Raw genomic sequence first — 12,121 nt, forward strand, 5'->3', positions numbered from 1 at the left:
AGTAAAAACACTCACCTTTTCCTCTTTGAGCTGTAATTTGAGCACCTTAACCTGCTTCAAAACTCAACAAACTGGACACACCCATCAGGACTGGCGAACATTGCCATCTAATCAAAAAACCAAACCCCTAAACTCAAAATTGCGCTCTAGCGCCCTCTAGGAAGAAAACCCAGACAAAACTGCCTGTAACTTCCAGAAGGAACGCTGTAGAGATGATCTCCTATCATTTTAGTGGGATTTTTTTTTTCTAACTCTCATTGCTCCCCCAAAAAATTATAATCAATATAATGAAATATTGACCAATATTCCTGTTAGAAAAATTTTGTGGAGAAATAATAATGCATATTTTGCATTTTTGCCTGAAAAAAGCGTTAAAAACCTAAACAAAAAACAATTATAACTTGCCTGATAGTTTTGATGTTGATCTAGATTCCATAGATTCAGGAGTTGCTTTTAGAAAATACAAATAATAATAGATTACTTATTTTCAACATCTTTGTAACTGAGACCCTTTTGGGTCCCTGAGACCAAACTTGAGGGAGAGGCTTAAAGGCAAAAACACAATAAAAAATCTATACAATAGGAAGGGGATTCATTTGGCCCCCATCGGTTACAGTTTACCTGACACATGAAACGTGACACATTGGCGGGTGCAGTATCCAACGTAGCCGCCAGATGTCTTAAAAGGTGTTTTGTGGCAATTCCAACTTGGACCACTTAGCCAGTTGCAATATACAGGGGTGCTGTCCATCATTTTCAGCGGACTGCATTGCAAAATGATTAACCCCTAACCTGCCTCTCTCCATTGTGCGTTGTTTGCACACCTTTGATCTAATAGTTCATGTGTGTGCTGGACAAGATGGAGGAGGTGCCCCCCCGCCTCCCCCCCCCCCCCCCCCCCCGCCTCCCCCCCCCCCCCCCCACCACCTCCCGGTGTGAGGCCCCAGCATTAAAGTCCCAGGTAATGAATTAGACGGGCAGCGTGCGCCTCCAAGACCCAAAGAGACACGTGTGCACATTTACATGCTCTGAGGTCCTCACGGGGTCACAGCAGCCAAGAGAAAAGTCCAAAAGTCATAAAATGTGTTGGAAGCTGAAGCCACCATCTTCCCAGAAGCTAATTTAGCTGCTTGATGCAACTTTAATGGCAGCCATGCCGGACTTAAACATCCTTGGCAAGACTTGGAGAGCTGGATGGGGTTTCTCCTCACTGTGCTGGGCATTATTATTCATTCCTGCGCACATAAATAATCTCAGCACACAGCACGCCTGCACGCTTTCCACAAGAAGTCGGGAGCCAAGGTGTCTCTGGTCATGATTGATGGGGATGATCAATGAGCTGCAGCTGCAGGATGGCAACTGTCTGGCACATTCTGGTCATCTGTAACACACCACATGGTGGGACTCTGTAACACACCACATGGTGGGACTCTGTAACACACCACATGGTGGGACTCTGTAACACACCACATGGTGGGACTCTGTAACACACCACATGGTGGGACTCTGTAACACACCACATGGTGGGACTCTGTAACACACCACATGGTGGGACTCTGTAACACACCACATGGTGGGACTCTGTAACACACCACATGGTGGGACTCTGTAACACACCACATGGTGGGACTCTGTAACACACCACATGGTGGGACTCTGTAACACACCACATGGTGGGACTCTGTAACACACCACATGGTGGGACTCTGTAACACACCACATGGTGGGACTCTGTAACACACCACATGGTGGGACTCTGTAACACACCACATGGTGGGACTCTGTAACACACCACATGGTGGGACTCTGTAACACACCACATGGTGGGACTCAGTAACACACCACATGGTGGGACTCTGTAACACACCACATGGTGGGACTCTGTAACACACCACATGGTGGGACTCAGTAACACACCACATGGTGGGACTCTGTAACACACCACATGGTGGGACTCTGTAACACACCACATGGTGGGACTCTGTAACACACCACATGGTGGGACTCTGTAACACACCACATGGTGGGACTCTGTAACACACCACATGGTGGGACTCTGTAACACACCACATGGTGGGACTCTGTAACACACCACATGGTGGGACTCTGTAACACACCACGTGGTGGGACTCTGTAACACACCACGTGGTGGGACTCTGTAACACACCACGTGGTGGGACTCTGCAACACACCACATGGTGGGACTCTGTAACACACCACATGGTGGGACTCTGCAACACACCACATGGTGGGACTCTGTAACACACCACATGGTGGGACTCTGTAACACACCACATGGTGGGACTCTGTAACACACCACATGGTGGGACTCTGTAACACACCACATGGTGGGACTCTGTAACACACCACATGGTGGGACTCTGTAACACACCACATGGTGGGACTCTGTAACACACCACATGGTGGGACTCTGTAACACACCACATGGTGGGACTCTGTAACACACCACATGGTGGGACTCTGTAACACACCACATGGTGGGACTCTGTAACACACCACATGGTGGGACTCTGTAACACACCACATGGTGGGACTCTGTAACACACCACATGGTGGGACTCTGTAACAGACCACGTGGTGGGACTCTGCAACACACCACATGGTGGGACTCTGTAACACACCACGTGGTGGGACTCTGTAACACACCACATGGTGGTACTCTGTAACACACCACGTGGTGGGACTCTGTAACACACCACATGGTGGGACTCTGTAACACACCACATGGTGGGACTCTGTAACACACCACATGGTGGGACTCTGTAACACACCACGTGGTGGGACTCTGTAACACACCACATGGTGGGACTCTGTAACACACCACATGGTGGGACTCTGTAACACACCACGTGGTGGGACTCTGTAACACACCACATGGTGGTACTCTGCAACACACCACATGGTGGGACTCTGTAACACACCACATGGTGGGACTCTGTAACACACCACATGGTGGGACTCTGTAACACACCACATGGTGGGACTCTGTAACACACCACGTGGTGGGACTCTGTAACACACCACATGGTGGGACTCTGTAACACACCACATGGTGGTAATCTGTAACACACCACATGGTGGGACTCTGTAACACACCACATGGTGGGACTCTGTAACACACCACATGGTGGGACTCTGTAACACACCACATGGTGGGACTCTGTAACACACCACGTGGTGGGACTCTGTAACACACCACATGGTGGGACTCTGTAACACACCACATGGTGGTAATCTGTAACACACCACATGGTGGGACTCTGTAACACACCACATGGTGGGACTCTGTAACACACCACATGGTGGGACTCTGTAACACACCACATGGTGGGACTCTGTAACACACCGCATGGTGGGACTCTGCAACACACCACATGGTGGGACTCTGTAACACACCACATGGTGGGACTCTGTAACACACCACGTGGTGGGACTCTGTAACACACCACATGGTGGGACTCTGTAACACACCACATGGTGGGACTCTGTAACACACCACATGGTGGGACTCTGTAACACACCGCATGGTGGGACTCTGCAACACACCACATGGTGGGACTCTGTAACACACCACATGGTGGGACTCTGTAACACACCACGTGGTGGGACTCTGTAACACACCACATGGTGGTAATCTGTAACACACCACATGGTGGGACTCTGTAACACACCACATGGTGGGACTCTGTAACACACCACATGGTGGGACTCTGCAACACACCACATGGTGGGACTCTGTAACACACCGCATGGTGGGACTCTGTAACACACCGCATGGTGGGACTCTGTAACACACCACGTGGTGGGACTCTGTAACACACCACGTGGTGGGACTCTGTAACACACCACATGGTGGGACTCTGCAACACACCACATGGTGGGACTCTGCAACACACCACATGGTGGGACTCTGTAACACACCACATGGTGGGACTCTGTAACACACCACGTGGTGGGACTCTGTAACACACCACGTGGTGGGACTCTGTAACACACCACATGGTGGGACTCTGCAACACACCACATGGTGGGACTCTGCAACACACCACATGGTGGGACTCTGTAACACACCACATGGTGGGACTCTGTAACACACCACGTGGTGGGACTCTGTAACACACCACATGGTGGGACTCTGCAACACACCACATGGTGGGACTCTGTAACACACCACATGGTGGGACTCTGCAAAATACTCCCAAACTAAGCTATGGGTGGTGGCCTCAGTAGTAGTAGTAGTCCATGGGTGTGTGTTATTTCCTTAAGCCTGGAAGTCACACCGTTATGGGTGTGTGTTATGTCCTTAAACCTGGAAGTCACTCCGTTATGGGTGTGTGTTATGTCCTTAAACCTGGAAGTCACTCCGTTATGGGTGTGTGTTATGTCCTTAAACCTGGAAGTCACTCCGTTATGGGCGTGTGTTATGTCCATAATCCTGGAAGCTAATCTAATATGTTTCCATCCATCCATCCATCCATCTTCTTCCGCTTATCCGAGGTTGGGTCGCGGGGGCAGCAGCCTAAGTAGGGAACATATGTTTAAACCTAAAAATAATAATAATAATAATTGATATTTGGCACCGTCTTGCACGTTCAAATGTTTGTATTTCAACATGCTAACATTAGCCTGCTAACTTTTTATGCTAGCATTTTAAAAAATGTTTATGTACCTAAAAATAGTTGATTTTCTTACTGAGCTACGCTATGTAAGTATGTTATGTGTTAGCCTGCTCACTGTTCCTATGTGAACATGCTAATGTTAGCATTGTAATGTTTTATGCTTGCAATTTAGCTACTCTTTTATGTTTGAACTTCAAATCATTGTTTTAGCTCATTTTGTCGATTTAAACCTACAACTCATGGCTTTTGATACTTGACACAATCTTGCAAGTCTGCTAATGTTAGCATTGTAATGTTGTATGCTAGCAAATGAGCTAATCTTCTATGTTTAAACCTAAAAAAAATACATATTTTAATATTTGGCAGCATCTTGCATGTTTAGGTGTTTTCTATTTCAACATGTTAATGTTAGCCTGCTAATTTTTTATGCTAGTATTTTAAATAATTTATAAATTCAAACCTAAAAATGGTTGATTTTCTTACTGGGATACACCATGTAAGTACTTTGTGTTAGCTTGCTCACGTTAAAATATTATTTCAACACAGATTTGTGTATGTTCTAAGCTAATATTGCTTTTGTTTAAAAAAATAAATAGATAAATAAATAAAAAACTGCCCACAAGGTAACAAATTGGTGTGTTTATATTTTAGTTGTATTGAGTTGTAGTCCCAGTAGTAAAAGTGAAGATAGAATACTGTCTGTACAGTTCGAGCCACACCAAAGACATAACTTGGAAGCCGACCAGCGTTGGGAGCGCCTGCTGTATTCCACTGGGGTCAGTCACCCTTGTGCAGAGTGCTGTATTCCACTGGGGTCAGTCACTCTTGTGCAGAGTGCTGTATTCCACTGGGGTCAGTCACCCTTGTGCAGAGTGCTGTATTCCACTGGGGTCAGTCACCCATGTGCAGAGTGCTGTATTCCACAGGGGTGTCAGTCATGTGCAGAGTGCTGTATTCCACTGGGGTGTCAGTCATGTGCAGAGTGCTGTATTCCACTGGGGTCAGTCACCCATGTGCAGAGTGCTGTATTCCACTGGGGTCAGTCACCCATGTGCAGAGTGCTGTATTCCACTGGGGTCAGTCACCCTTGTGCAGAGTGCTGTATTCCACTGGGGTCAGTCACCCTTGTGCAGAGTGCTGCTGGAGTGGAAAATGTCTGTCCTAGGGTTACCTCCAAACTAAATGCATTGGGAGGGACACGACATGAGAGGTCAAGTCACCCTGAACATTGGACAGTTACATAAGTTATGTTACAAATCAGGCCATCATGGAGCGTATAAATAAGAAAGGAAGACCAAGCCTGATGTGCGCTCTTATTAGTTCCTTTCATGAGGGTGCACCATCTTTTGTCTCATGAGACACTGCCTGTTTTCATATCGATTCAATCCAACTTTGTATTATCTGATTGTGAGTAATTAAAACTGTTGGAACAAACTCTCTATTGTTCCTGTTTAAGATTCGGACTTTTCAACCACATAAAATTGGCCTCACGAACAGGATGAGGCCCCGGGTTAAATCCCCGACATTTTTACTACACTGTATTCCACAGGGGTGTCAGTCATGTGCAGAGTGCTGTATTCCACAGGGGTGTCAGTCATGTGCAGAGTGCTGTATTCCACAGGGGTGTCAGTCATGTGCAGAGTGTTGTATTCCACAGGAGTGTCAGTCATGTGCAGAGTGTTGTATTCCACAGGGGTGTCAGTCATGTGCAGAGTGCTGTATTCCACAGGGGTGTCAGTCATGTGCAGAGTGCTGTATTCCACAGGGGTGTCAGTCATGTGCAGAGTGTTGTATTCCACAGGGGTGTCAGTCATGTGCAGAGTGTTGTATTCCACAGGGGTGTCAGTCATGTGCAGAGTGTTGTATTCCACAGGGGTGTCAGTCATGTGCAGAGTGCTGTATTCCACAGGGGTGTCAGTCATGTGCAGAGTGTTGTATTCCACAGGGGTGTCAGTCATGTGCAGAGTGCTGTATTCCACAGGGGTGTCAGTCATGTGCAGAGTGCTGTATTCCACAGGGGTGTCAGTCATGTGCAGAGTGTTGTATTCCACAGGGGTGTCAGTCATGTGCAGAGTGTTGTATTCCACAGGGGTGTCAGTCATGTGCAGAGTGTTGTATTCCACAGGGGTGTCAGTCATGTGCAGAGTGCTGTATTCCACAGGGGTGTCAGTCATGTGCAGAGTGTTGTATTCCACAGGGGTGTCAGTCATGTGCAGAGTGCTGTATTCCACAGGGGTGTCAGTCATGTGCAGAGTGCTGTATTCCACAGGGGTGTCAGTCATGTGCAGAGTGTTGTATTCCACAGGGGTGTCAGTCATGTGCAGAGTGCTGTATTCCACAGGAGTGTCAGTCATGTGCAGAGTGCTGTATTCCACAGGGGTGTCAGTCATGTGCAGAGTGCTGTATTCCACAGGGGTGTCAGTCATGTGCAGAGTGCTGTATTCCACAGGGGTGTCAGTCATGTGCAGAGTGCTGTATTCCACAGGGGTGTCAGTCATGTGCAGAGTGTTGTATTCCACAGGGGTGTCAGCCATGTGCAGAGTGTTGTATTCCACAGGGGTGTCAGCCATGTGCAGAGTGCTGTATTCCACAGGGGTGTCAGTCATGTGCAGAGTGCTGTATTCCACAGGGGTGTCAGTCATGTGCAGAGTGCTGTATTCCACAGGGGTGTCAGCCATGTGCAGAGTGTTGTATTCCACAGGTGTGTCAGTCATGTGCAGAGTGCTGTATTCCACAGGGGTGTCAGTCATGTGCAGAGTGTTGTATTCCACAGGGGTGTCAGTCATGTGCAGAGTGCTGTATTCCACAGGGGTGTCAGTCATGTGCAGAGTGTTGTATTCCACAGGGGTGTCAGTCATGTGCAGAGTGCTGTATTCCACAGGGGTGTCAGTCATGTGCAGAGTGCTGTATTCCACAGGGGTGTCAGTCATGTGCAGAGTGTTGTATTCCACAGGGGTGTCAGTCATGTGCAGAGTGCTGTATTCCACAGGGGTGTCAGTCATGTGCAGAGTGCTGTATTCCACAGGGGTGTCAGTCATGTGCAGAGTGCTGTATTCCACAGGGGTGTCAGTCATGTGCAGAGTGTTGTATTCCACAGGGGTGTCAGTCATGTGCAGAGTGTTGTATTCCACAGGGGTGTCAGTCATGTGCAGAGTGTTGTATTCCACAGGGGTGTCAGTCATGTGCAGAGTGCTGTATTCCACAGGGGTGTCAGTCATGTGCAGAGTGTTGTATTCCACAGGGGTGTCAGTCATGTGCAGAGTGCTGTATTCCACAGGGGTGTCAGTCATGTGCAGAGTGCTGTATTCCACAGGGGTGTCAGTCATGTGCAGAGTGTTGTATTCCACAGGGGTGTCAGTCATGTGCAGAGTGCTGTATTCCACAGGAGTGTCAGTCATGTGCAGAGTGCTGTATTCCACAGGGGTGTCAGTCATGTGCAGAGTGCTGTATTCCACAGGGGTGTCAGTCATGTGCAGAGTGCTGTATTCCACAGGGGTGTCAGTCATGTGCAGAGTGCTGTATTCCACAGGGGTGTCAGTCATGTGCAGAGTGCTGTATTCCACAGGGGTGTCAGTCATGTACAGAGTGTTGTATTCCACAGGGGTGTCAGCCATGTGCAGAGTGTTGTATTCCACAGGGGTGTCAGCCATGTGCAGAGTGCTGTATTCCACAGGGGTGTCAGTCATGTGCAGAGTGCTGTATTCCACAGGGGTGTCAGTCATGTGCAGAGTGCTGTATTCCACAGGGGTGTCAGCCATGTGCAGAGTGTTGTATTCCACAGGTGTGTCAGTCATGTGCAGAGTGCTGTATTCCACAGGGGTGTCAGTCATGTGCAGAGTGTTGTATTCCACAGGGGTGTCAGTCATGTGCAGAGTGTTGTATTCCACAGGGGTGTCAGTCATGTGCAGAGTGTTGTATTCCACAGGGGTGTCAGTCATGTGCAGAGTGCTGTATTCCACAGGGGTGTCAGTCATGTGCAGAGTGTTGTATTCCACAGGGGTGTCAGTCATGTGCAGAGTGCTGTATTCCACAGGGGTGTCAGTCATGTGCAGAGTGCTGTATTCCACAGGGGTGTCAGTCATGTGCAGAGTGCTGTATTCCACAGGGGTGTCAGTCATGTGCAGAGTGTTGTATTCCACAGGGGTGTCAGTCATGTGCAGAGTGTTGTATTCCACAGGGGTGTCAGTCATGTGCAGAGTGTTGTATTCCACAGGAGTGTCAGTCATGTGCAGAGTGCAGTATTCCACAGGGGTGTCAGTCATGTGCAGAGTGCTGTATTCCACAGGGGTGTCAGTCATGTGCAGAGTGCTGTATTCCACAGGGGTGTCAGTCATGTGCAGAGTGCTGTATTCCACAGGGGTGTCAGTCATGTGCAGAGTGTTGTATTCCACAGGGGTGTCAGTCATGTGCAGAGTGCTGTATTCCACAGGGGTGTCAGTCATGTGCAGAGTGCTGTATTCCACAGGAGTGTCAGTCATGTGCAGAGTGCTGTATTCCACAGGGGTGTCAGTCATGTGCAGAGTGTTGTATTCCACAGGAGTGTCAGTCATGTGCAGAGTGTTGTATTCCACAGGGGTGTCAGTCATGTGCAGAGTGCTGTATTCCACAGGGGTGTCAGTCATGTGCAGAGTGCTGTATTCCACAGGGGTGTCAGTCATGTGCAGAGTGCTGTATTCCACAGGAGTGTCAGTCATGTGCAGAGTGCTGTATTCCACAGGGGTGTCAGTCATGTGCAGAGTGCTGTATTCCACAGGGGTGTCAGTCATGTGCAGAGTGCTGTATTCCACAGGGGTGTCAGTCATGTGCAGAGTGCTGTATTCCACAGGGGTGTCAGTCATGTGCAGAGTGCTGTATTCCACAGGGGTGTCAGTCATGTGCAGAGTGTTGTATTCCACAGGGGTGTCAGCCATGTGCAGAGTGTTGTATTCCACAGGGGTGTCAGTCATGTGCAGAGTGTTGTATTCCACAGGAGTGTCAGCCATGTGCAGAGTGCTGTATTCCACAGGGGTGTCAGTCATGTGCAGAGTGCTGTATTCCACAGGGGTGTCAGTCATGTGCAGAGTGCTGTATTCCACAGGAGTGTCAGTCATGTGCAGAGTGTTGTATTCCACAGGGGTGTCAGTCATGTGCAGAGTGTTGTATTCCACAGGGGTGTCAGTCATGTGCAGAGTGCTGTATTCCACAGGGGTGTCAGTCATGTGCAGAGTGCTGTATTCCACAGGAGTGTCAGTCATGTGCAGAGTGCTGTATTCCACAGGGGTGTCAGTCATGTGCAGAGTGCTGTATTCCACAGGGGTGTCAGTCATGTGCAGAGTGCTGTATTCCACAGGGGTGTCAGTCATGTGCAGAGTGTTGTATTCCACAGGGGTGTCAGCCATGTGCAGAGTGTTGTATTCCACAGGGGTGTCAGTCATGTGCAGAGTGTTGTATTCCACAGGGGTGTCAGTCATGTGCAGAGTGCTGTATTCCACAGGGGTGTCAGTCATGTGCAGAGTGTTGTATTCCACAGGGGTGTCAGTCATGTGCAGAGTGTTGTATTCCACAGGGGTGTCAGTCATGTGCAGAGTGTTGTATTCCACAGGAGTGTCAGTCATGTGCAGAGTGCTGTATTCCACAGGGGTGTCAGTCATGTGCAGAGTGCTGTATTCCACAGGGGTGTCAGTCATGTGCAGAGTGCTGTATTCCACAGGGGTGTCAGTCATGTGCAGAGTGCTGTATTCCACAGGGGTGTCAGTCATGTGCAGAGTGTTGTATTCCACAGGGGTGTCAGTCATGTGCAGAGTGCTGTATTCCACAGGGGTGTCAGTCATGTGCAGAGTGTTGTATTCCACAGGGGTGTCAGTCATGTGCAGAGTGCTGTATTCCACAGGGGTGTCAGTCATGTGCAGAGTGCTGTATTCCACAGGGGTGTCAGTCATGTGCAGAGTGTTGTATTCCACAGGGGTGTCAGTCATGTGCAGAGTGCTGTATTCCACAGGGGTGTCAGTCATGTGCAGAGTGTTGTATTCCACAGGGGTGTCAGTCATGTGCAGAGTGCTGTATTCCACAGGAGTGTCAGTCATGTGCAGAGTGCTGTATTCCACAGGAGTGTCAGTCATGTGCAGAGTGTTGTATTCCACAGGGGTGTCAGTCATGTGCAGAGTGCTGTATTCCACAGGGGTGTCAGTCATGTGCAGAGTGCTGTATTCCACAGGGGTGTCAGTCATGTGCAGAGTGCTGTATTCCACAGGAGTGTCAGTCATGTGCAGAGTGCTGTATTCCACAGGGGTGTCAGTCATGTGCAGAGTGTTGTATTCCACAGGGGTGTCAGTCATGTGCAGAGTGCTGTATTCCACAGGGGTGTCAGTCATGTGCAGAGTGCTGTATTCCACAGGGGTGTCAGTCATGTGCAGAGTGTTGTATTCCACAGGGGTGTCAGTCATGTGCAGAGTGTTGTATTCCACAGGGGTGTCAGTCATGTGCAGAGTGTTGTATTCCACAGGGGTGTCAGTCATGTGCAGAGTGTTGTATTCCACAGGGGTGTCAGTCATGTGCAGAGTGTTGTATTCCACAGGAGTGTCAGTCATGTGCAGAGTGTTGTATTCCACAGGAGTGTCAGTCATGTGCAGAGTGCTGTATTCCACAGGGGTGTCAGTCATGTGCAGAGTGCTGTATTCCACAGGGGTGTCAGTCATGTGCAGAGTGCTGTATTCCACAGGGGTGTCAGTCATGTGCAGAGTGCTGTATTCCACAGGGGTGTCAGTCATGTGCAGAGTGCTGTATTCCACAGGGGTGTCAGTCATGTGCAGAGTGCTGTATTCCACAGGAGTGTCAGTCATGTGCAGAGTGTTGTATTCCACAGGGGTGTCAGTCATGTGCAGAGTGCTGTATTCCACAGGGGTGTCAGTCATGTGCAGAGTGCTGTATTCCACAGGAGTGTCAGTCATGTGCAGAGTGCTGTATTCCACAGGGGTGTCAGTCATGTGCAGAGTGCTGTATTCCACAGGAGTGTCAGTCATGTGCAGAGTGCTGTATTCCACAGGGGTGTCAGTCATGTGCAGAGTGCTGTATTCCACAGGAGTGTCAGTCATGTGCAGAGTGTTGTATTCCACAGGGGTGTCAGTCATGTGCAGAGTGCTGTATTCCACAGGGGTGTCAGTCATGTGCAGAGTGCTGTATTCCACAGGAGTGTCAGTCATGTGCAGAGTGCTGTATTCCACAGGAGTGTCAGTCATGTGCAGAGTGCTGTATTCCACAGGAGTGTGTCATGTGCAGAGTGCTGTATTCCACAGGGGTGTCAGTCATGTGCAGAGTGCTGTATTCCACAGGGGTGTCAGTCATGTGCAGAGTGCTGTATTCCACAGGAGTGAGCCGGTTAGCGTTTGACAGCCAAGGGTGGTGACGTTGGTCATGGCTTTATTACGGCCGTGCTGCGTCGCCGCCTCGCCCTTCCTTCATCGTGGCCTGCGCCGCGACTCCAAGCTGCACAAAGCCGGCGCTGG

The sequence above is a fragment of the Nerophis ophidion genome, linkage group LG29 (genome assembly GCF_033978795.1).
Source record: "Nerophis ophidion isolate RoL-2023_Sa linkage group LG29, RoL_Noph_v1.0, whole genome shotgun sequence".
Classification (NCBI taxonomy): domain Eukaryota; kingdom Metazoa; phylum Chordata; class Actinopteri; order Syngnathiformes; family Syngnathidae; genus Nerophis; species Nerophis ophidion.